This window comes from Arachis hypogaea, chromosome 18 (assembly GCF_003086295.3).
Source record: "Arachis hypogaea cultivar Tifrunner chromosome 18, arahy.Tifrunner.gnm2.J5K5, whole genome shotgun sequence".
NCBI lineage: Eukaryota > Viridiplantae > Streptophyta > Magnoliopsida > Fabales > Fabaceae > Arachis > Arachis hypogaea.
This window is the reverse complement of record NC_092053.1, coordinates 77,226,798-77,250,695: the sequence shown is the minus strand read 5'-3', so window position 1 is coordinate 77,250,695 and position 23,898 is coordinate 77,226,798. Positions and strand designations below refer to the sequence as shown.

Here is a 23,898-nt window from a genome sequence, read left to right as displayed (position 1 = left end):
ATGAGGAAGCTTTTGAGTCTTTATTTGGAAAAGACCAACCACGTCGGGTTAGGTGCTATGGAAAATCTGTTACACGAAGTGACTTGAAAAAGCATGCAGAAATTTCTGAAATCAAGCAACGGCACCAAGAAGAAGTCACATCTTTGAAGGCTGAACTTGGAGACATGAAGGCCAAACAGCAGCACCAAGAGGCTGAGCTTCATGGATTGCGAAACTTTATTAAGTTACTAGTTCAGCGATCTGAACCTGGAATGAGGCCGGAAGAAATTGAAGCTTTGTTACAAAATGCTCAACACTCTCCAATTGATGCGAATAGCACTCATGGAACAACTCAGATTCCAAACATAGATATGGTATGACCACCTTTTTCTTATTCCAAACATACCAATTCGTTCATTGTTAATATTTTTTATATATTGTTAATTGTTAATTAGGATTCTGAATATCTGCTGTTGAGTTTAAAATTTTTATTTGTTAGAACTTAGGAGGTTGCCAAATCTTTTTATATAAACATCGCTTTTCTGATTTAAAACTTTTCAGACAGTATAAATCAGTAGAACCCCACAAAAAATTATGTCTTTATATTGGTAAGTGGTGATGAAGTAGAATACCAAATTACCCTAGTTGTTGTTGTTGCACTTGCACATGTGTGTATGTGTGAGTCCTAAGTCCTGAGAGGGTACAAGAATTACTTTCTCAACTGTCACTGTTTTCTCCTTTCTTCACATTTTTTGCAAATAAACTCTTTTGAGATTGAAATTGAAAGCTACTGAAATTGAGGGAGATGGAAGATGTGATTTGGTTTCTCTGGTTTTGTTTTTTCATAATGTAATTTTATTATTATTAATATGTTAATTATTTTTTCTTGTACTTTTTCAAATCATAATTATTTTTCTATATAATTATGCAGGATAATTCTGAAGATGTGAGTGAAGATTGAGAAGTTTATCATAATGGTTTATTCGCAAAGATGGAGCTAGTGTTGGAAATGGAAAGATGTATGGTTGATGATGATGTCTTTTATTAGAAGATACATTTAATTTATATGATATAATATTTTGGTTTTTTCTAGTTTATTAGTAGTAAGCTCTAAGTGGTCTCATGCATATTTTGAATTGAGTATGCTTATTCTAGTGTGAGATGTATGAATACTCAAAATTATAATCATCCCAATATTTTTGGTTCATTATATATATAAATATATTTTGTTTTTAGATAATTTTTATATTTAAAGATTATTGTATGATATTATTATGTATTTATTTTTATTTTATAATAACTAATTAATTTAATTAAAAATACAGGATTCTATATATATTTATATTCTCAAATATTAGATTTTAGTTAAAAAGATTATTAGACATCTCTATATATATATATATATATATATATATATATATATATATATATATATATATAAACAGAAATTTTAAAAAAAAAATGAGGGACAAAAGGCTACACTTATAAAAAGTAGCTATAGTTATACTATTTGTTATGTTTATAAAGTGATGCATTAGCCTTGAAAAGTGTAGCCTATTCTTTTGAATTCTGGTAACCATTAGTGCTGAAAAGCGTAGTCTTTGTTCCTGGACGGCATCACTTAAAAAGCACACCCTATTCCCAAAGGCCAGAAGCATAGCCTTTGATACAGAAAAGCGTAACCTTTGAGAATAGGCAACACTGGTATAGGCATCCCCCAGAAAAGCGTCTCCAAAGCCTAAAACACGTAGCCTTTGCCTAAGGCATCATTTTTTTCATTTTTGGCTACACTTTTCAAGTGTACCTGAATGGGTGTTTTTCTTGTAGTGATATATATATATATATATATATATATATATATATAGACACACACACACACACACACACACACACATAAGGGAAGACTTCCAAGAATACAGATAACAAAGCTTCTGACCAAGCTAGCGAAGTTAAAACTGGCTAGAGCATATATACATATATACATATATTCAAGAGAATCCCAAAAAGATCGAAAATACAGTTTACAGAACCCGTTTTTCTAAATCAACCTCTAAGAGGGATAAAGCATAATATACATATATAGTAAAGATAATAAGTATCATCATATATGCCTCAAAACTAAAATAAAGTCCCAAAAGCACAAAAGATCTTTGCTTTCAGAAGCTCCCAGTATGCCTCAACGAGATGTTTCACGTCATGCATCTGAAAACCACAAAATATGTATGGGGTCAAAACCAGAGGTTCTCAACATGGTAATAGTGCCCACATAACTAACATATAAGTAGGGGTAGAAACAGGCCAAGCCAAGCCAGGCTTTACTCTTAACAGGCCTGGCCTGTTATGTAGTTAATTGGCTTGAGCCTGGCTTGCAGTCTGTTATAGGCTTTTTTCAAAGTACTAAGCCTGGCCAGTTATTCAATCTGGCCTGGCCTGTAGCTTGTTAGAAGGCCTGATAATTTTTTTTTACAAAAAAAATATTATTTTAAAAAATAATTTTTTAATAAAAATATTTATAAGTAATATATCATATTTAATATTTACAAGAATTTTGAACTTTTAAAGTATTTAAAATATACAAAAATATTTATAATAAAATATAATAAATTTAAAATATCTAATAATTGTAATAATAATAAAAAATAATTTATATATTTAATTATGTTTTAACAGGCCAATAAGGCTAATTAGCAAGCCTGGGCCTGGCCTATTAACATATTAAGGCTTTTACAAAGGCCTGAGCCTGTGCCTATTTTATAATAGGCCAGGTCAGGCCAGGCCAGGCCAGGCCAAATATAGGCCAGGCTGCAGGCTCCTGACAGGCCGCTAGCCTATTTCCATCCCTACATATAATGTCCTGAAAAAGCCAAAGGCAATCCCCTTCTATTCTAACTAACATATTTGATTAAATCTTATAAAACATAACTTAACCAAAAATAAATTAGGCAACTAACTAAGGATCTTCCTTCTATTCTAACAATCCTCTTTCCAACTCTTCCGAACCTCCCAACCGCCACTGGAATTATTTATTTTCAAACACATGCAAAGAAATCACAATTAGAATGCAGATACAGCAGGTAAACAAGTAAAAAGTAGTTCATATGATCAGTCTGGCATTCTCGTCAAAGCACACCAAGCAAACACATAGATGCATATGATGCATGCCTATCCTATGGCTGATGAGTCTCATCTGTCGGTTATATAGCTAACCTGACAAGTTCTGATAGCTAACCATTGGACTGTCCTTCTGTTGTGCATCCCCAAATCTCAAATCATAATCATATAACACACACCGGTGTATATCAACGGGGGAGAGCACATCCAGAAAGGTATAAGTGTCTGGCCACACTTACGACATAGGGTCAGTACAGTATCGAGTCTCAACCTGGAGCACGTAGTGGCAAGCCACTACTTTCACCCAGGAAAACTCATATCTCAGATAATTCATTATCAATATAGCCATCCATCTCATAACATAAACAATACTTCTGCCATTGTCATCAGTGAATTCATATTCATCATGAATACATATCATCATGATTCTTTGTAAAAAAGCGTACTAGTGCTTAAACCAGAAGTACCTGCTCTAGACTGTCCGATACCACGTATTTGGAAAAATAAGATTTTGAAAATTTAATTTTATTATTTTGAAAGGACAAAAATAATTTAGAATAAAAAATCGAGCACTAATCTTAAAGGTTTTGGCCCAAAATTGGGCCAAATAGACCTAAAACGCTAATGGGTTGGACCGGGCCTAAGTTGGGCCCAAGCCCAACATATATATACATCTTTTAATGAGCTTTCAGCTCATTTTACCCTAGATTGAGAGAGGGGAGGCGCTGAGATGAGAGGAGAGGAGAAGAGGGAAGAGCACTATTCACATTCATCTTGTTTCACTCATAACTTTTGATCTGAAACTCCGATTGATGAGCCATTTGCGGCCACGCGAAGCTCTTACTGAGCTCGTCATTTCTATCTAAACAAAGTGGGGTGACCTAGCTTTGGAATATTATTAGGTTTTTCCCCTAATTTCGTTTGCTAAGATTGAGTCTTGGTGTTTATTGGAGTTGGTTTGAGGCTTATGGATCGAGCTTGGTGGCTTCAATTTGGTGTTTGGTGCATTTTGGGAATCAGCCAAGGTATAGTTTCAGTTTTCTTTATGTAATATGTAATTTTTATGGACACTCAGGCTAGTTGACTCGAAGATAGGTTTGAATAATGTTGATGCATGATTAATTATATGTGAATTCATGTTTGATGATGAGGAGGATGATATTGAGTGTTAGAATGTGTGAATTATAAATTATGACAATAATATGATAAGTATTGATGTTGTTGTAATTATGATGAGTGATGAAGGATATTGTTGAATTATGATGTTATTGTTGGTGAATGACGTTGATTATTGAGATTGAACTTGAATAATGAGAATTATGAGGATTTATGGTGAGATATGATGAGTGAAATTGTGCAAATTTATTATGATTGTGATCTTGAGATAGAAATTGTGGATTTTTGTTGAAGTATGGTTGAAAATTGAGTAAAATAGAGGTTGAGTTGAATGAAATGCAATGAAATTGTAAAGTATAGTGTGTGGTAGTATTTTGTGATGATTTGGGTATGTTTTGGTTTGTTTGGTTATGGAACTTGAAAATTTTAGAACTTTGATGTTTTTATGTAAAACTTTATTTTTGGTGAACTTTGACGGATTATAACCTGAACCTCAGACATTGAAATTGAATGATTTTTATTTCAAATTAAAGATGATTTTAGCAGCTTTAAAATGATATAAAGTTTGAGAAAATGGATTTTTGTAGAGGAAGTTATGAATGTTTAAAGTTTGGGGACTAAAACTGAAATTTCCACAACTTAACTTTTCTGGATTTTGATATACATGCGTACACGGACCCATGACTCATACGCACATGGTGGCCTCTGTGCAACACTCCTACATGCGTGGCCCAGGTATGCGTAGGCAAAATGGCCCAATTTTTGTGTATGCATACGCGAACGTATTATATGCGTACATGGACGTACCTTTTTCAAAACATCAATTTCTTGCATTCCTTCCACCTTTTCTCAAAACAAGAATTTCTTGCGTTCCTTCCACTTTTGCATGCTTTCTTTCCGTCCTCTAAGCCATTCCTGCCCTATAAACCCTGAAAACACTCAGCAAACATATGACGGCATCGAATGGTAATAAGAGGGGATTAAAATTAGCAAATTTAAGACCAAAGAAGCATGTTTTCAATCATAGTACAAAATTAGGAAGGAAAATGTAAAATATGCTAATTATATGAATAAGTGTGAGAATAATTGATAAAATCTACTAAATTAAGCACAAGATAAACCCTAAAAATGGGGTTTATCAATCTCTCCACACTTAAATATTAGCATGTCCTCATGCTAAGCTCAAGAGAACTAAAAGAGTGAAGAGGAATGGTGGAATTTATGAAATGCGACCTATCTATATGAATGCAACTACATGCAAAAATACATCTAACTACTTGGTTAAAAGAAAACAAATCTTTCAAAAACAAATATGAACTGGATTTCACTAATTCAAATCATAAAGTAAAGTGCAAATAGAATTGCAAGAAGAAAGTAGCTCATGAAAGTCGGGAACAAAGAATCGAGCATCAAACCCTCACTGGAAGTGTGATGAGCGGATAATTTATACGCTTTTTGGCACTGTTTTTAGTATATTTTTAGTATATTTTAGTTAGTTTTTATTATATTTTTATTAGTTCTTATTTAAAATTCACTTTTCTGGACTTTACTATGAGTTTGTGTGTTTTTCTGTGATTTCAGGTATTTTCTGGCTGAAATTGAGGGACCTGAGCAAAAATCTGATTCAGAGGCTGAAAAAGGACTGCAGATGCTGTTGGATTCTGACCTCCCTGCACTCAAAGTGTATTTCCTGGAGCTACAGAAACCCAATTGGCGTGCTCTCAATTGCGTTGGAAAGTAGACATCCTGGGCTTTCCAGCAATATATAATAGTCCATAATTTGCCTAAGATTTGATGGCCCAAACCGGCGTTCCAAGTCAGCTTAAGAATTCTGGCGTTTAACGCCAGAACTGGCATAAAAGCTGGAGTTAAATGCCCAAACTGGCACAAAAGCTGGCGTTTAACTCCAAGAAAAGTCTCTACACATGAAAGCTTCAATGCTTAGCCCAAGCACATACAAAGTTGGCCCCGGAAGTGGATTTTTTACACTAAACACCCTAACTTACTCATTTTCTGTAACCCTAGGTCACTAGTTTACTATAAAAACTACTTTTAGTAATTCATCTTGTACCTCATGACACTTTACACATTTCATATTATATCTTCTACGGCATGAGTCTCTGAACCCCATTGTTGGGGGTGAGGAGCTCTACTGTGTTTTGATTAATTAATGCAATTACTACTGTTTTTCATTCTATCATGCTTGCTTCTATTCTAAGATATTCATTCACACTTCAACCTGATGAATGTGATGATTCGTGACACTCATTATCATTCTCACCTATGAATGCGTGCCTGATAACCACTTCTGTTCTACATGGAATCAAGCTTGAATGTGTATCTCTTGGGTTTCTAATCTAAGATTAAACCTTCGTGGTATAGGCTAGAATTATTGGTGGTCATTCTGGAGATCTGGAAAGTCTAAACCTTATCTGTGGTATTCCGAGTAGGATCTGGGAAGGGATGACTGTGACGAGCTTCAAACTCGCGATTGTTGGGCGTGTGACAGACGCAAAAGGATCAATGGATCCTATTCCAACATGATCGAGAACCGACAGATGATTAGCCGTGCGGTGACAGCGCATTTGGAACATTTTCACTGAGAGGACGGGAAGTAGCCATTGACAACGGTGATGCCCAACATAAAGCTTGCCATGGAGGGAGCCTTGCATGTGTGAAGAAGAAGATAGTAGGAAAGCAGAGATTCAGGGGACGGAGCATCTCCAAAACCTCAACCTGTTCTCCATTACTGCAAAACAAGTATTTATTTCATGTTCTTTAACTTTTTACAATTAAATCTGAGAATTATTGATATCCTGACCAAGAGTTATAAGATAACCATAACTTGCTTCAAGCCGACAATCTCCGTGGGATCGACCCTTACTCACGTAAGGTATTACTTGGACGACCCAGTGCACTTGCTGGTTAGTTGTGCGGAATTGCAAAAGTGTGATTATGATTTCGTGCACCAAGTTTTTGGCGCCGTTGCCGGGGATTGTTCGAGTTTGGACAACTGACGGTTTATCTTGTTGCTTAGATTAGGAATATTTTATTTTTGTTGGTTTAGAGTCTTTCATTTGAGTTTAGTTTCATATTTTAAGTTTGGTGTCAATTGCATGCTTTTACTTTCCTTTAATTTTTCGAATATTTGTGTTTGATTTTCTAAAAATTTTAAGTTTGGTGTGTTTTTGTGCTTGTATTTACTTAAAAATTTTTCAAAAATTTGTTCTTGGTGTTCATCTTGATCTTCAAAGTGTTCTTGGTATTCATCTTGACATTCAAAGTTTTCTTGTTTGTTCTCTTTGTTTTGATCTAAAGTTTCTAAGTTTAGTGTCGTTTTGTTATTTTTCTCTTTCCTCATTAAAATTTAAAAATCAAAAAAATATCTTTTCCTTATTTTACTCATAATTTTCAAAATTTAGCATTAAAGTAGTCAAAGATTTTCAAAATCATATCTTTTCTTTTTAATCAAGTCAAAATTCTAATTTCAAAAATTGATCTTTTCAAATCTTTTTCAAAAAAATCAAATCTTTTTAATTTCTTCAATCATATCTTCTCAATCATATCTTTTTCAAAATAATTTTCAATCATATCTTTTTGATTGCTAATTTCCAAAATCTTTTTTAATCAATTAATTAATTTAGTTTTCAATTTACTTTTATTTTCTTCTAATTTTCAAAGATTTTATTTTATCTTCCATTTATTTTGTTTTATTTTTTTTGGTTACTTTTAATTAAAAAAATTAAAAAAAATTCATATCAATTCCCTTTTCTCCATCATGGACATAAGTGGAAGTGAACAGTCCAGAAGGACTCTGGGGTCATATGCCAACCCCATTACAGCTGCATATGGGAGTAGCATCTGTATACCTCCCATCAAAGCAAGCAGTTTTGAGCTAAATCCTCAGCTCATTATCATGGTGCAGCAAAATTGCCAGTATTTCGGTCTTCCACAGGAAGAACCTACTGAGTTTCTGGCACAGTTCTTACAAATTGCTAACACAGTACGTGATAAAGAAGTGGATCAAGATGTCTATAGATTATTACTGTTTCCATTTGCTGTAAAAGATCAAGCTAAGAGGTGGTTAAATAACCAACCCACAGCAAGCATAAAAACATGGAGACAGTTATCAAACAAATTCCTGAATCAATTTTACCCTCCAAAAAGGATGACACAGCTAAGGCTGGACATCCACGGCTTTAAACAAGAGGATCATGAATCCCTTTATAATGCCTGGGAGAGGTATAGAGGGATGCTAAGGAAATGCCCCTCTGAAATGTTTTCAGTGTGGGTACAGTTAGACATCTTCTACTATGGGCTTACAGAAAGAGCTTAAATGTCTCTATACACATGAGAAAGATAATTGAAGAGGCTCAAGAACTCATAGATACAGTTGCTAGAAATCAACATATATACTCAAGCAATGAGCCCTCCAAAAAAAAAGAAGCTATGGTAGCAACTACTAATCATAATCCTCAAAAACAGATTATTGAACTAAATCAACAATTACTTCTAATGACAAAACAATTAGCAGAATTCAAGGAGATGCTCCAAGACACTAAAAATGCTAACAAGAATATAGAAGCACAATTAAATCAGACAAGACAGTAGCTATCTAAACAGATAACAGAAGAATGCCAAGCTGTTCAACTAAGGAGCAGGAAGACATTGAATAATTCAGTTCAAAGTAGCAAAAAGTCAAGAAAGGAACAAATGACAGAGGATGATCAAACCACTGCCCAAAATCCCTCTGAGGACAGCAAGAGCCCAGAGAGGAATAATTCTGGCGTTCAAACGCCAGAAAAGGGAGAAAAGTTGGCGTTAAACACCCATTCCTTGCCCAGTTCTGGCGTTCAAACGCCGGAAAAGGGTGGGAAGATGGCGTTTAATGCCTATCCTGTATCCAATCCTGGCGGGTAAATTAATTAGCAATTAAGATAAATAAATAACTGCAAAGCAAACTTTTGGCAAGGTATGAGAAATTGGAAGTCCAGACTTAGTTATTCTTATCAATAACAATGAAAGTTGAATCTTAATTCCACTTAGTCAACCTTTACTAAAGTAAAGGAAAGTCAAGGGACTAATTAGTTTGATCTTCGAATCCTATTTATTTCCTGAGAAAAGGTTGGGATTATTGAAGCTCAGTTCAATTAGCAAAGATAACAGTTATCAATTATGTTGAGATAAGATAACTCCTGAGTTACTGCTTTCTTAACCAAGACCAAAAGAGGAAAAAGTAAATTTGCTGGAATAAAAATGCCTTCAGATGTAAAGCAACAATAACATAAATTAAAGAAAGCAATCATGAATTGAAATACTTCAAATAACATTAATAAGGGAAATTATAATCTAACATGAAGAGTTCATAAACTAAATTGGAAGAATAAATAAAAATAAAGAACCTGGGATTGAGAGTCACTCCTAAAACTAAGAGAAGTCCTAAATCCTAAGAGAGAGAGAGAGGAGAGAACCTCTCTCCAAACTAGATCTAAAACATGGGAAATAACTAAATTGGTGAGCTCTCTCTGAATGGATGCATTCCCTCACTTTATAGCCTATAATCTGTGTTTTCCGGGCCGAAAACTGGGTCAAAAACAGCTCAGAAATCGCCCCCTGCGTATTCTGGTATGTTCAGGTCGCGGACAAGTGATGCAGAGGCGTCGTCCATGCGGCCATGCGGATTGAAGTTCGCAGATGCAACACGTCCGCGTGGATCACGCGTTCGCATCACCTAGTGTCAAGGAAACTATAGCATATTATATATCAAATCGAAGCTCTGGACGTTAGCTTTCCAATGCAACTAGAACCGCGTCATTTGAACCTTTGTAGATAAAGTTATAGCCATTTGAGTGCGAAGAGGTCAGGCTGGACAGCTTAGCAATTTCTCTAACTTATTGTATTCCTTCCACTTTGCATGCTTCCTTTCCATCCTCTGAGCCATTCTTGCCCTGTAATCTCTAAAAACACTTAACACACATATCAAGGCATCTAATGGTAATAAGAGAGGATTAATAATAAGCAAATATAAGATCAAAGAAGCATGTTTTCAATCATAGCACAAAACCAGGAAGGAAAATGTAAAACATGCAAATAGTATAAATAAGTGGGTAAAGAGTTGATAAAAACCACTCAATTGAGTACAAGATAAACCATAAAATAGTGGTTTATCAATCCTCAAGACCAAGAGAAAATAGCATTCACATGTCCATCTGGAGTATTTGCTTACAGAAGAATGCCTTTTGGTCTGTGCAATGCACCTGCAACCTTTCAAAGGTGCATGCTCTCTATCTTCTCTGACATGGTAGAGAAGTTCCTGGAAGTCTTCATGGATGACTTCTCAGTATTTGGAGACTCATTCAGCTCCTGTCTTGATCATCTAGCACTTGTCTTGAAAAGGTGCCAAGAGACTAACTTGGTCTTAAACAGGGAAAAATGTCACTTTATGGTGACTGAAGGAATTGTCCTTGGGCACAAAATTTCAAGCAAGGGAATAAAGGTGGATCAAGCCAAGGTAGAGGTGATTGAAAAATTACCACCACCTGCCAATGTTAAGGCAATCAGAAGCTTTCTAGGGCATGCAGGATTCTATAGGAGGTTCATAAAGGATTTTTCAAAAATTGCAAAACCTCTAATCAACCTGCTAGCTGCTGACACGCCATTTGTATTTGACACAGAGTGTCTGCAGGCATTTGAGACCCTGAAAGCCAAGCTGGTCACAGCACCAGTCATCTCTGCACCTGACTGGACATTACCATTTGAATTAATGTATGATGCCAGTGACCATGCCATTGGTGCAGTGTTAGGACAAAGGCATAACAAGCTTCTGCACGTCATTTACTATGCCAATCGTGTTCTAAATGACGCACAGAAGAATTACACAACCACAGAAAAAGAGCTGCTAGCAGTGGTTTATGCCATTGACAAGTTTAGATCCTATTTAGTAGGATCAAAAGTGATTGTGTACACTGACCATGCTGCTCTTAAATATTTACTCACAAAGCAGGATTCAAAACCCAGGCTCATAAGATGGGTGTTGCTTTTGCAAGAGTTTGATATAGAAATAAGAGACAGAAAAGGGACAGAGAACCAGGTAGCTGATCACCTGTCCCGGATAGAACCAGTAGCTGGGGTGTCCCTCCCTTCTACTGAAATCTCTGAGACCTTTCCAGATGAGCAACTCTTTGCCATTCAGGAAGCACCATGGTTTGCAGACATTGTAAATTATAAAGCTGTGAGGTTCATACCCTAGGAGTACAGCAGGGTGCAAAAGAAAAAACTAATTTCTGATGCAAAGTACTACTTGTGGGATGAACCATATCTCTTTAAGAGATGTGCAGACGGAATGATCCGCAGATGCGTCCCTAGAGAGGAGGCACAGAAGATCTTGTGGCATTGCCATGGATCACAGTATGGAGGACATTTCGAAAGTGAGCGCACAGCCACTAAAGTCCTCCAATGTGGTTTCTACTGGCCTACTCTCTATAGAGATGCCCGAGAGTTTGTCCGTAACTGTGACAGTTGCCAAAGAGCTGGCAACTTACCTCATGGTTACGCCATGCCTCAACAAGGGATCTTAGAGATTGAGTTGTTTGATGTATGGGGTATTGACTTTATGGGTCTTTTTCCACCATCATACTCAAATACTTACATTCTGGTGGCAGTAGACTACGTATCTATATGGGTGGAGGCAATTGCCACACCCACTAATGATACCAAGACTGTGCTGAAGTTCCTCCAGAACATATTTTCAGCAGATTTGGTGTTCCCAGAGTACTAATCAGTGATGGGGGCACCCATTTCTACAATAAACAGCTTTACTCTGCCATGGTCCGATATGGAATTAGCCACAAAGTAGCAACTCCATATCATCCACAGACAAAGGGACAGGCTGAAGTCTCTAATAGAGAGCTAAAAAGAATCCTGGAACGGACAGTAATTGCCCGTAGAAAGGATTGGGCAAAGAGCTTGGATGATGCTCTGTGGGCATACAGAACAGCATTCAAGACTCCTATAGGAACCTCTCCATACCAGCTTGTGTATGGCAAGGCCTGTCATCTGCCCGTGGATCTGGAACATAAAGCCTACTGGGCAACCAGATTCCTAAACATGGATGCTAAGTTAGCTGGTGAGAAAAGATTGCTCCAGCTAAATGAGCTAGAGGAGTTCAGACTCAATGCTTTTGAAAATGCAAAAATTTATGAGGAAAAAACAAAAAAGTGGCATGACAAGAAATTGTCATCTAGAGTCTTTGAGCCAGGACAAAAAGTTCTGCTGTTCAAATCTAGGCTCAGATTATTCTCCGGGAAATTAAAATCCTGGTGGAGGGGACTATATGTGATTACAGGAGTGTCACCATATGGATATGTTGAGCTTCGAGATATTGATTCTGACAAAAAGTTCATTGTTAATGGACAAAGAATCAAACATTATCTTGAAAGCAATTTTGAGCAAGAATACTCAAAACTGAGGCTTGAATGAAGCTCAGTAAAGGTCCAGCTAAAGACAATAAAGAAGCGCTTACTGGGAGGACCCAGCCATTAGCAAATTTTTTGTTTTAAATAATACTTGTAGAAATTTGATATACACTTTCTTCAAAGGTTAATCATCAAAATTGAAGGAATTCACAGCGTTACAGAAGGATTCAGTGCAAAAAGTAGAGAAAAGGAGCTTGCTGACAAGAAAACGCCAGTAAAGGTACCATTTTGGGCGTTAAACGCCAGAATTGCAGCATCCTGAGCGTTCAGCAAAACGCCCAGTGATAAAGGGGTTTCTGGCGTTTAACGCCAGCCAGGGTACCTGGCTGGGCGTTAAACGCCCATAATGGCCAACAATTGGGCGTTAAACGCCAGACTGGATATCATTCTGGGCGTTTAACGCCAGAAAGGCAGGGGGAGGAGATTTTGTTTCCAAATTCAAATTTTTTTCAAATTTTCATGTTTTAACTCATAATTTTCTGCATAAACATGTTCCAAACTTTCATTATACACCCTCAATTTTCAAAAATTCAACAATTCTCTAAATCTCTTTTTCAATTTTCTTTCAAATCCTTCCCAAATCTTCTTCAAAAACTCAAGTATCTTTTCAATTTCTTTTCAAAACCCATCATATCATCTCTTATTTCTTAGATGCATAACCAAATTATCAGATTTAACCTCTTTATATCTTTTTCAATTGAAAATCTCATCTTTTTCATATCATGATTTTATTTTCTTCCACCAATCATATCTCTATGGCATATCTCTTTCAAAATTTTCGAAACCCCCTCTCCTCTTATAAATACACATTCGGCCATCCCCTCCTCTCCACCATTCGAATTTGCCTCTTTTCCTCTCTCTCCCATTTCCTTTTTTTGCTTGAGGGCAAGCAAACCTCTAAGTTTGGTGTGCTTTTTCGTGATCACTGAGCTAAGACTCATCAAGATCATTGCACCTAAGGGAAAGAAAACCAAATCAAGAGGCAAGAAAGAGAATACTCCAAAGAGTCTTTGGAATCAAGAGAGGTTCCTAACCAAAGAACATGCAGACCATTACCACAAAATAATGGGTCTGAGGTCAGTGATCCCGGAAGTTAAATTCAATCTGAAAGAAGATGAATATCCGGAGATCCAAGAGCAAATTCGAAACAGAGGATGGGAAATTCTAGCTAATCCTGAAACAAAGGTTGGAAGAAACATGGTTCAGGAATTCTACTCAAATCTGTGGCTATCAGATAAGCAGAGAATAACTGGAACCGCCTTTCATACCTACCGAACCATGGTCAGAGGGAGGCTTATTTACTTCCATCTGGACAAAATAAGAGAGGTCTTCAAACTGGCTCAACTACAAGATGATCCAGAATCCTTTAATAGGAGAATGGTGAGAGTAGATAAGGGGTTGGATCAAGTTCTAGAGGACATATGCCTCCCTGGAACTAAGTGGATAACCAATTCAAAAGGTGTCCCAAACCAACTCAAGAGGGGATATCTCAAACCAGTTGCAAGATGCTGGTTGGACTTTATTGGGCGTTCTATATTGCCCACTAGCAACCGCTCTGAGGTCACTGTCAAAAGAGCAGTGATGATTCATTGTATTATGCTTGGAAAAGAAGTGGAGATTCATCATCTAATTTCTTGTGAGATTTACACAATTGCAAACAAGAACTCTACTGAAGCCAAACTGGCCTACCCAAGCTTAATTTCTCTGCTATGTAAAGATGCTGGGGTGAGGATGGGAGTAGATGAATTCATCCCAATCGAATACCCAATCACCAAAAAGTCAATGGAAGGACAAGTGCAAGACAACTCTATAAAAAGGAAGGTGCAGGAGTTCTTCCCAGAAATTCCTGAAATTGACTACTGGACCCGCCTAGAAGCATCTGTTACCAAGCTGTAAGAAGCTATGGAACAACTTAAGGAAGAACAGCAGAATCAAAACTGCATGCTCTGCAAACTGCTAAAGGAACAGGAGAAGCAGGGGCGTGAGCTACAGGAGCTGAAGCGCCAGAAGCTCTCCCTTGAAGGACCAAACACCCCACAGATTGAGGGAGCATCCACTTCTCAAGATCAAGGTTGTTGAGTCCTAACTCTGTGATAACCTTTATTATTAAGAGTCTATTTTAAGAGTCATTTATTTTTCTATTTTGTTTTTACTTTTCTGTCTTCTATTATTATTAGTTTGCTCTTATATTTATTTTTGAGTCTTATTGTCATTCCATGATTAATAAAATTTAAAGTTTATGTCTTAAAGTTATGAATGTCCTATGAATCCATCACCTTTCTTAAATAAAAAGGGTTTTTAATTGAAAAAGAAAAAGAAGTACATGAATTTCAAATTTTAAAATAGTTTAATTACTTTGATGTGGTGGCAATACTCTTGTTTTCTGAATGAATGCTTGAACAGTGCATATGTTTGAATTTGCTGTTTATGAATGTTAAAATTGTTGGCTCTTGAAAGAATGATGGAAAAGGAGAAGTGTTATTGATAATCTGAAAAATAAAAAAAAAATTGATTCTTGAAGCAAGAAAAAGCCAATAGCCTTTTAAACCAAAAGGCAAGGGTAATAAAAAAGGATCCAAGGCTTTCAGCATCAGTAGTGGATAGGAGGGCCCTCAAGAATAAAATCCTGGCCTAAGCGGCTAAACCAAGCTGTCCCTAACCATGTGCTTATGGCGCGAAGGTGTCAAGTGAAAACTTGAGACTGAGCGGTTAAAGTCGTGGTCCAAAGCAAAAAAGAGTGTGCTTAAGAGCTCTGGACACCTCTAATTGGGGACTCTAGCAAAGCTGAGTCACAATCTGAAAAGGTTCACCCAGTTATGTGTCTGTGGCATTTATGTATCCGGTGGTAACACTGGAGAGCAAAATGCTTAGGGTCACGGCCAAGACTTATAAAGTAGTTGTGTTCAAGAATCAACATACTTAACTAGGAGAATCAATAACACTATCAGGATTCTGAGTTCCTATAGAAGCCAATCATTCTGAACTTCAAAGGATAAAGTGAGATGCCAAAACTGTTCAGAGGCAAAAAGCTAAAAGTCCCGCTCATCTAATTAATAATGATCTTCATAGATGTTTTTGGAATTCATTATATATTGTCTTATTTTTATCCTATTTAATTTTCATTTGCTTGGGACAAGCAACAATTTAAGTTTGGTGTTGTAATGAGCGGATAATTTATACACTTTTTGGCACTGTTTTTAGTATGTTTTTTGTATATTTTAGTTAGTTTTTATTATATTTTTATTAGTTTTTATTTAAAATTCACTTTTCTGAACTTTACTATGAGTTTGTGTGTTTTTTTGTGATTTCAGGTATTTTCTGGCTAAAATTGAGCGACCTGAGCAAAAATCTGATTCAGAGGCTGAAAAAGGACTGCAGATGCTGTTGGATTCTGATCTCCCTGCACTCGAAGTAGATTTCCTGAAGCTACAGAAACCAAATTGGCGCGCTCTTAATTGCGTTGGAAAGTAGACATCCTGGGCTTTCCAGCAATATATAATAGTTCATACTTTGTCCAAGATTTGATGGCCCAAACCGGCGTTCCAAGTCAGCTTAAGAATTCTGGCGTTTAACGCCAGAACTGGCATAAAAGCTGGAGTTAAACGCCCAAACTGGCACAAAAGCTGGCATTTAACTCCAAGAAAAGTCTCTACACATGAAAGCTTCAATGCTCAGCCCAAGCACACACCAAGTGGGCCTCAGATGTGGACTTTTTACACTAAACACCATAGCTTACTCATTTTCTGTAACCCTTGGAAAAGTACCTAATCTAAGCAACAAGATGAACCGTCAGTTGTCCAAACTCGAATAATCCCCGACAACGGTGCCAAAAACTTGGTGCACGAAATTGTGATCATCAAAAATGGCGCCAAAGACTTGGAGCTCTCAAACGTGAATCACACTTTGTCACAATTTCGCACAACTAACCAGCAAGTGCATTGGGTCGTGCAAGTAATACCTTACGTGAGTAAGGGTCGATCCCACGGAGACTGTCGGCTTGAAGCAAGCTATGGTCATCTTGTAAATCTCAGTCAGGCAGATTCAAATGGTTATGAAGGATTGATAATTAAAGATAAATAAAACATAAAATAAAGATAGAGATAGAGATACTTATGTAATTCATTGGTAGGAATTTCAGATAAGCGTATGAAGATGCTTTGTTCCTCCTGAACCTCTGCTTTCCTTTGACCTTCTTCCAATCATTCATACTCCTTTCCATGGCAAGCTTTATGTTGGGCATCACCGTTGTCAATGGCTACTTCCCGTCCTCTCAGTGAAAATGTTCTACGCACGCTGTCACCGCACGACTAATCATCTGTCGGTTCTCGATCATGTTGGAATAGGATACATTGATCCTTTTGCGTCTGTCACACACCCAACACTCGTGAGTTTGAAGCTCATCACAGTCATCCCTTCCCAGATCCTACTCAGAATACCCCAGACAAGGTTTAGACGTTCCGGATCTCAGGAATGGCAGCCAATAATTCTAGCCTATACCACGAAGGTTCTAATCTTAAATTAGAAACCCAAGAGATACACATTCAAGCCTGTTTGCATGTAGAACGGAAGTGGTTGTCAGGCACGCATTCATAGGTGAGAATGGTGATGAGTGTCACATAATCATCACATTCATCATGTTCTTGAGTGCGAATGAATATCTTAGAGAAGAAGTAGGCATGAATTGAATAGAAAAACAGTAGTACTTTGCATTAATTCATGAAGAACTCCAGAGCTCCATACCTTAATCTATGGTGTGTAGAAACTCAACCGTTGAAAATACAAAATTGATAATGGTGGTCATTGGCTTTGGCCCCAGAGAGGGAACCCGAAGAACTAAGATCAAAAAGTATATCCAAGATGAAAATACAATAGCAAAAGGTCCTATTTATAGAGAACTAGTAGCCTAGGGTTTACAAAAATAAGTAATTAATGCAGAAATCTTCTTCCGAGCCCACTTGGTGTGTGCTTGGGCTGAGCATTGAAGCTTTCACATGTAGAGACTTTTCTTGGAGTTAAACGCCAGCTTTTGTGCCAGTTCTGGCGTTTTGATGCTAGAATTCTTAAGCTGACTTTGAACGCCGGTTTGGGCCATCAAATCTTGGGCAAAGTATGGATCATTATATATTTCTGGAAAGCCCAGGATGTCTACTTTACAACGCAATTGAGAGCACGCCAATTGGGCTTATGTAGCTCCAGAAAATCCACTTTGAGTGCAGGGAGGTCAGAATCCAACAGCATCTGCAGTCCTTTTTCAGCCTCTGAATCAGATTTTTGCTCAGGTCCCTCAATTTCAGCCAGAAAATACCTGAAATCACAGAAAAATACACAAACTCATAGTAAAGTCCAGAAATGTGACTTTTAAATAAAAACATAATAAAAACTAACTAAAACATACTAAAAACATACTAAAAACAATGCCAAAAGCGTATAAATTATCCGCTCATCACAACACCAAACTTAAATTGTTGCTTGTCCCCAAGCAACTGAAAATCATATAGGATAAAAAGAATAGAATGTACAATGAATTCCAAAAACATCTATGAAGATCAGTATTAATTAGATGAGCGGGGCTTTTAGCTTTTTGCTTCTGAACAGTTTTGGCATCTCACTTATTCCCTTGAAGTTTAGAATGATTGGCATCTATAGGAACTCAGAATCCAGATAGTGTTATTGATTCTCCTAGTTAAGTATGTTGATTCTTGAACACAGCTAATTTATGAGTCTTGGCCGTGACCCTAAGCATTTTGTTTTCCAGTATTACCACTGGATACATAAATGCCACAGACACATGACTGTGGTGAACCTTTTCAGATTGTGACTCAGCTTTGCTAAAGTCACCAGTGAGAGGTGTCCAGGGCTCTTAAGCACACTCTTTTTGCTTTGGACCATGACTTTAACCGCTCAGTCTCAAGTTTTCACTTGACACCTTCACGCCACAAGCACATGGTTAGGGACAGCTTGGTTTAGCCGCTTACGCCCGGATTTTATTCCTGTGGGCCCTCCTATCCACTGATGCTCAAAGCCTTGGATCCTTTTTATTTTACCCTTGCCTTTTGGTTTAAATGGTTATTGGCTTTTTCTGCTTGCTTTTTCTTTTTCTTTTCTTTTTTTCTGTATTCATTGCTTTTTCTTGTTTCAAGAATCAATTTTATGATTTTTCAGATTATCAAATAACATTTCTCCTTTTCCATCATTCTTTCAAGAGCCAACAATTTTAACATTCATGAACAATCAAATTCAAAAATATGCACTGTTCAAGCATTCATTCAGAAAGACAAGAGTATTGCCACCACATCAAAATAATTAATCTGTTATAAAATTCGAAATTCATGCACTTCTTTTTCTTTTTCAATTAAAAATATTTTTCATTTAAGAAAGGTGATGGATTCATTTTCATATCTTTGAGGCATAGACACTTAGACACTAGTGATCATGCAATAAAGACACAAACATAAATAAACATAAAGCATAAACATTCGAAAAACAAAAAATAAAGAACAAGGAGATTAAAGAACATGTCCACCTTAGTGATGGCGGCTTGTTCTTCCTCTTGAAGATCTAATGGAGTGCTTGAGCTCCTCAATGTCTCGTCCTTGCCTTTGTTGCTCCTCTCTCATGGTTCTTTGGTCTTCCTTAATTTCATGGAGGAGGATAGAATGCTCTTGGTGTTCTACCCTTAGTTGTCCCATGTTGGAACTTAATTCTCCTAGGGAGGTGTTGATTTGCTCCCAATAGTTTTGTGGAGGAAAATGCATCCCTTGAGGCATCTCAAGGATTTCATGATGAGGAATTTCCTCATGCTCATGGTGAGGTTCTCTTATTTGCTCCATCCTTTTCTTAGTGATGGGCTTATCCTCATCAATGAGGATGTCTTCCTCTATGTCAATTCCAGCTGAATTGCAGAGGTGACAAATGAGGTGAGGGAAGGCTAACCTTGCCAAGGTAGAGGGCTTGTCCGCCACCTTGTAGAGTTCTTGGGAGATAACCTCATGAACTTCTACTTCCTCTCTAGTCATGATGCTATGAATCATGATGGCTCGATCTATAGTAACTTCAGACCGGTTGCTAGTGGTAATGATTTAGCGTTGGATAAACTCCAACCATCCCCTAGCCATGAGCTTGAGGTCATGCCTTCTTAGTTGAACCGGCTTCCCTCTTGAATCTCTCTTCCATTGAGCGCCCTCTTCACAGATGTCTATGAGGACTTGGTCCAACCTTTGATCAAAGTTGACCCTTCTAGTGTAGGGGTGTGTATCTCCTTGCATCATGGGTAAGTTGAATGCCAACCTTACATTCTCCGGACTAAAATCTAAGCAATTTCCCCGAACCATTGTAAGCAATTTTTTGGGTCCGGGTTCACACTTTGATCATGGTTCTTGGTGATCCATGCATTGGTATAGAACTCTTGAACCATTAAGATTCCGACTTGTTGAATGGGGTTGGTGAGAACTTCCCAACCTCTTCTTCGAATCTCATGTCGGATCTCCGGATATTCACCCTTTTTGAGTTTGAAAGGGACCTCGGGGATCACCTTCTTCTTGATCACAACTTTATAGAAGTGGTCTTGATGCACCCTTGAGATGAATCTCTCCATCTCCCATGACTTAGAGGTGGAAGCTTTTGCCTTCCCTTTCCTCTTTCTAGAGGTTTCTCCGGCCTTAGGTGCCATAAATGGTTATGGAAAAACAAAAAGCAATGCTTTTACCACACCAAACTTAGAAGTGTTGCTCGTCCTCGAGCAAAAGAAGAAAGAAGAGAGTAGAAGAAGAAGAGATAGAGGAGATGGAGGGGGCTTAGTGTTTCGGCCAAGGGGGAGAAGTAGTGTGTATGTTGTGTGAAAATGAAGGAGTGAAGATGGGTTTATATAGGAGTGGAGAGCAGGGTATGGTTCGGCCATTATGGGTGGGTTTGGGAGGGAAAGTGGTTTGAATTTGAATGGTGAGGTAGGTGGGGTTTTATGAAGGATGGATGTGAGTGGTGAAGAGAATGATGGGATTTGATAGGTAAGGGGTTTTTGAGGAAGAGATATTAAGGTAATTGGTGAATGGGTGAAGAAGAGAGAGAGATGTGGGGTAGGTGGGGATCCTGTGGGGTCCATAGATCCTGAAGTGTCAAGGATTTCTCATCCCTGCACCAAGTGGCGTGCAAAACGCCCCTTTCTTCCAATCCTGGCGTTAAACGCCAGGTTGCTGCCCATTTCTGGCGTTTAACGCCAGCTTCTTGCCCTTTTCTAGCGTTAAACGCCAGTCTGGTGCCCATTTCTGGCGTTAAACGCCCAGAATGGTGCCAGACTGGGAGTTTAACACCCATTTTGCTACCCTTATTGGCGTTTAAACGGCAGTAAGTTTCTCCTCCAGGGTGTTCTGTTTTTAATACTGTTTTGCATTCTGTTTTTACTTTTTCAGTTGTTTTTGTGACTTCACATGATCATCAACCTACAGAAAATATAAAATAACAATAGAAAATAGAAATTTAACATAGATAAGTAAAGATTGGGTTGCCTCCCAACAAGAGCTTCTTTAATGTCAATAGCTTGACAGTGGGCTCTTATAGAGCCTCACAGATACTCAGAGCATGATGATGGCCTCTCAACACCAAACTTAGAGTTTGGTTGTGGCCTCCTAACACCAAAATTAGAGTTTGAATGTGGGGATTTTGTTTGACTCTGTATTGAGAGAAGCTTTTCATGCTTCTTCTCCATGATTACAGAGGGGGATCCTTGAGCCTTAAACACAAGGGAGTCCTCATTCACTTGAAGGACTAATTCTCCTCTGTCAACATCAATCACAGCTTTTGCTGTGGCTAGGAAGGGTCTGCCAAGGATGATGGATTCATTTATACACTTCCCAGTCTCTAGGATTATGAAATCAGCAGGGATGTAGTGGTCTTCAACCTTTACCAAGACATCCTCTATAAGTCCATAAGCCTATTTCTTTGAATTGTCTGCCATCTCCAGTGAGATTCTTGCAGCTAGTACCTCAATGATCCCTAGCTTCTCCATTACAGAGAGAGGCATGAGGTTTATGCTTGACCCTAGGTCACACAGAGCCTTCTCAAAGGTTATGGTGCCTATGGTACAAGGTATTGAGAACTTTCCAGGATCTTGTCTCTTCAGAGGTAATTTCTGCCTAGTCAAGTCATCAAGTTCTTTAGTGAGCAATGGAGGTTCATTCTCCCAAGTCTCATTACCAAATAACTTGGCGTTTAGCTTCATGATTGCTCCAAGGTACTTAGCAACTTGCTCTTCAGTAACATCTTCATCCTCTTCAGAGGAAGAATACTCATCAGAGCTCATGAATGGCAGAAGTAAATTCAATAGAATCTCTATGGTCTTAGTGTGAGCCTCAGATTCCCATGATTCCTCATGAGGGAACTCCTTGGAGGCCAGTGGACGTCCAGTGAGGTCTTCCTCAGTGGAGATCACTGCCTCTTCCTACTCTCCAAGTTCGGCCATATAGGTCATGTTGATGGCCTTGCACTCTCCTTTTGGATTCTCTTCTGTATTGCTTGGAAGAGTACTAGGAGGGAGTTCAGTAACTTTCTTACTCAGATGACCTACTTGTGCCTCCAAATTTTTGATGGAGGACCTTGTTTCAGTCATGAAACTTCGAGTGGTTTTAATTAGATCAGAGACTACAGTTGCTAAGTCAGAGTGGCTCTACTTAGAATTCTCTGTCTGTTGCTGAGAAGATGATGGAAAAGGCTTGCTATTGCTAAACCTGTTTCTTCCACCATTATTGTTATTGAAGCCTTGTTGAGGCCTCTGTTGGTCCTTCCATGAGAGATTTGGATGATTTCTCCATGAAGGATTATAAGTGTTTCCATAGGAATCTCCCATGTAATTCACCTCTTCCATTGCTGGGTTCTCAGGATCATAAGCTTCTTCTTCAAATGAAGCTTCTTTGGTACTGCCTGTTGCTGCTTGCATTCCAGACAGACTCTGAGAAATCATATTGACTTGTTGAGTCAATATTTTGCTCTGAGCCAGTATGGCATTCGGAGTATCAATCTCAAGAACTCCTTTCTTCTGATTTTTCCCATTATTCACAAGATTTCTTTCAGAGGTGTACATGAATTGGTTATTTGCAACCATTTCAATGAGTTCCTGAGCTTCTGCAGGCATCTTCTTCAGATGAAGAGATCCTCCAGCAGAGCTGTCCAATGACATTTTGGACAGTTCAGACAGACCATCATAGAAGATACCTATGATGCTCCATTCTGAAAGCATGTCAGAAGGACACCTTCTGATCAATTGCTTGTATCTTTCCCATGCTTCATAGAGGGATTCACCTTCCTTCTGTCTGAAGGTTTGGACTTCCACTCTAAGCTTGCTCAATTTTTGAGGTGGAAAGAACTTTGCCAAGAAGGCATTAACTAGCTTTTCCCAAGAGTTCAGGCTTTCTTTAGGTTGTGAATCCAACCATGTTCTAGCTCTGTCTCTTACAGCAAAGGGAAAAAGTATAAGCTTGTAGACCTCGGGATCAACCCCATTAGTCTTGACAGTGTCACAGATTTACAAGAATTCAGCTAAGAACTGATGAGGATCTTCCAATGGAAGTCCATAAAACTTGCAATTCTGTTGCATTAGAGAAACTAATTGAGGCTTAAGCTCAAAATTATTTGCTCCAATGGCAGGGATAGAGATGCTTCTCCCATAGAAGTCAGGAGTAGGTGCAGTAAAGTCACCAAGCACCTTCTTTGCATTGTTGGTGTTTTCGGCTGCCATGGCTTCTTCTTGTTTGAAAAGCTCTGTTAGGTCCTCTACAGAGAGTTGTACTTTAGCTTCTCTCAGCTTTCTCTTCAAGGTCCTTTCAGGTTCAGGATCAGCCTCAACCAGAATATCTTTGTCCTTACTCCTGCTCATATGAAAGAGAGAAGAAGAAAGTATGGAATCCTCTATGTCACAGTATAGAGATTCCTTGAGGTGTCAGAGGAAAATAAAAATAGAAGGAGGAGGTAGAAAGAGAAGAATTCGAACTTATCAAGAGGGATAGAGTTCGAACTGTTGATAGTGGAGGAGTGTTAATCCTTAAATAGAAGGATGTGAGAAGAGGGGAAGAATTTTTCGAAATTAAAGTAAAATATTTTGAAATAATTAAAAGAAATTTTGAAAATTTGGTAAAGGTTTTTCGAAAACTAAGATTGGGAAAGAAATTAAGTGATTTTTGAAAAAGATTTTGAAATTAGAAATCAAAAAGATATGATTGAAACTTAATTT

General features: G+C 37.8%; 1 non-coding gene across 1 annotated transcript; it reads left to right on the top strand.

Moving 5' to 3' along the window:
- Positions 1 to 22,902: 22,902 nt before the first annotated feature.
- Positions 22,903 to 23,010, top strand: LOC112773409 (small nucleolar RNA R71). Its single transcript, XR_003187960.1, has one exon. It is a non-coding gene; the product is annotated as a small nucleolar RNA R71 (small nucleolar RNA).
- The last annotated feature ends 888 nt before the right edge of the window (positions 23,011 to 23,898 follow it).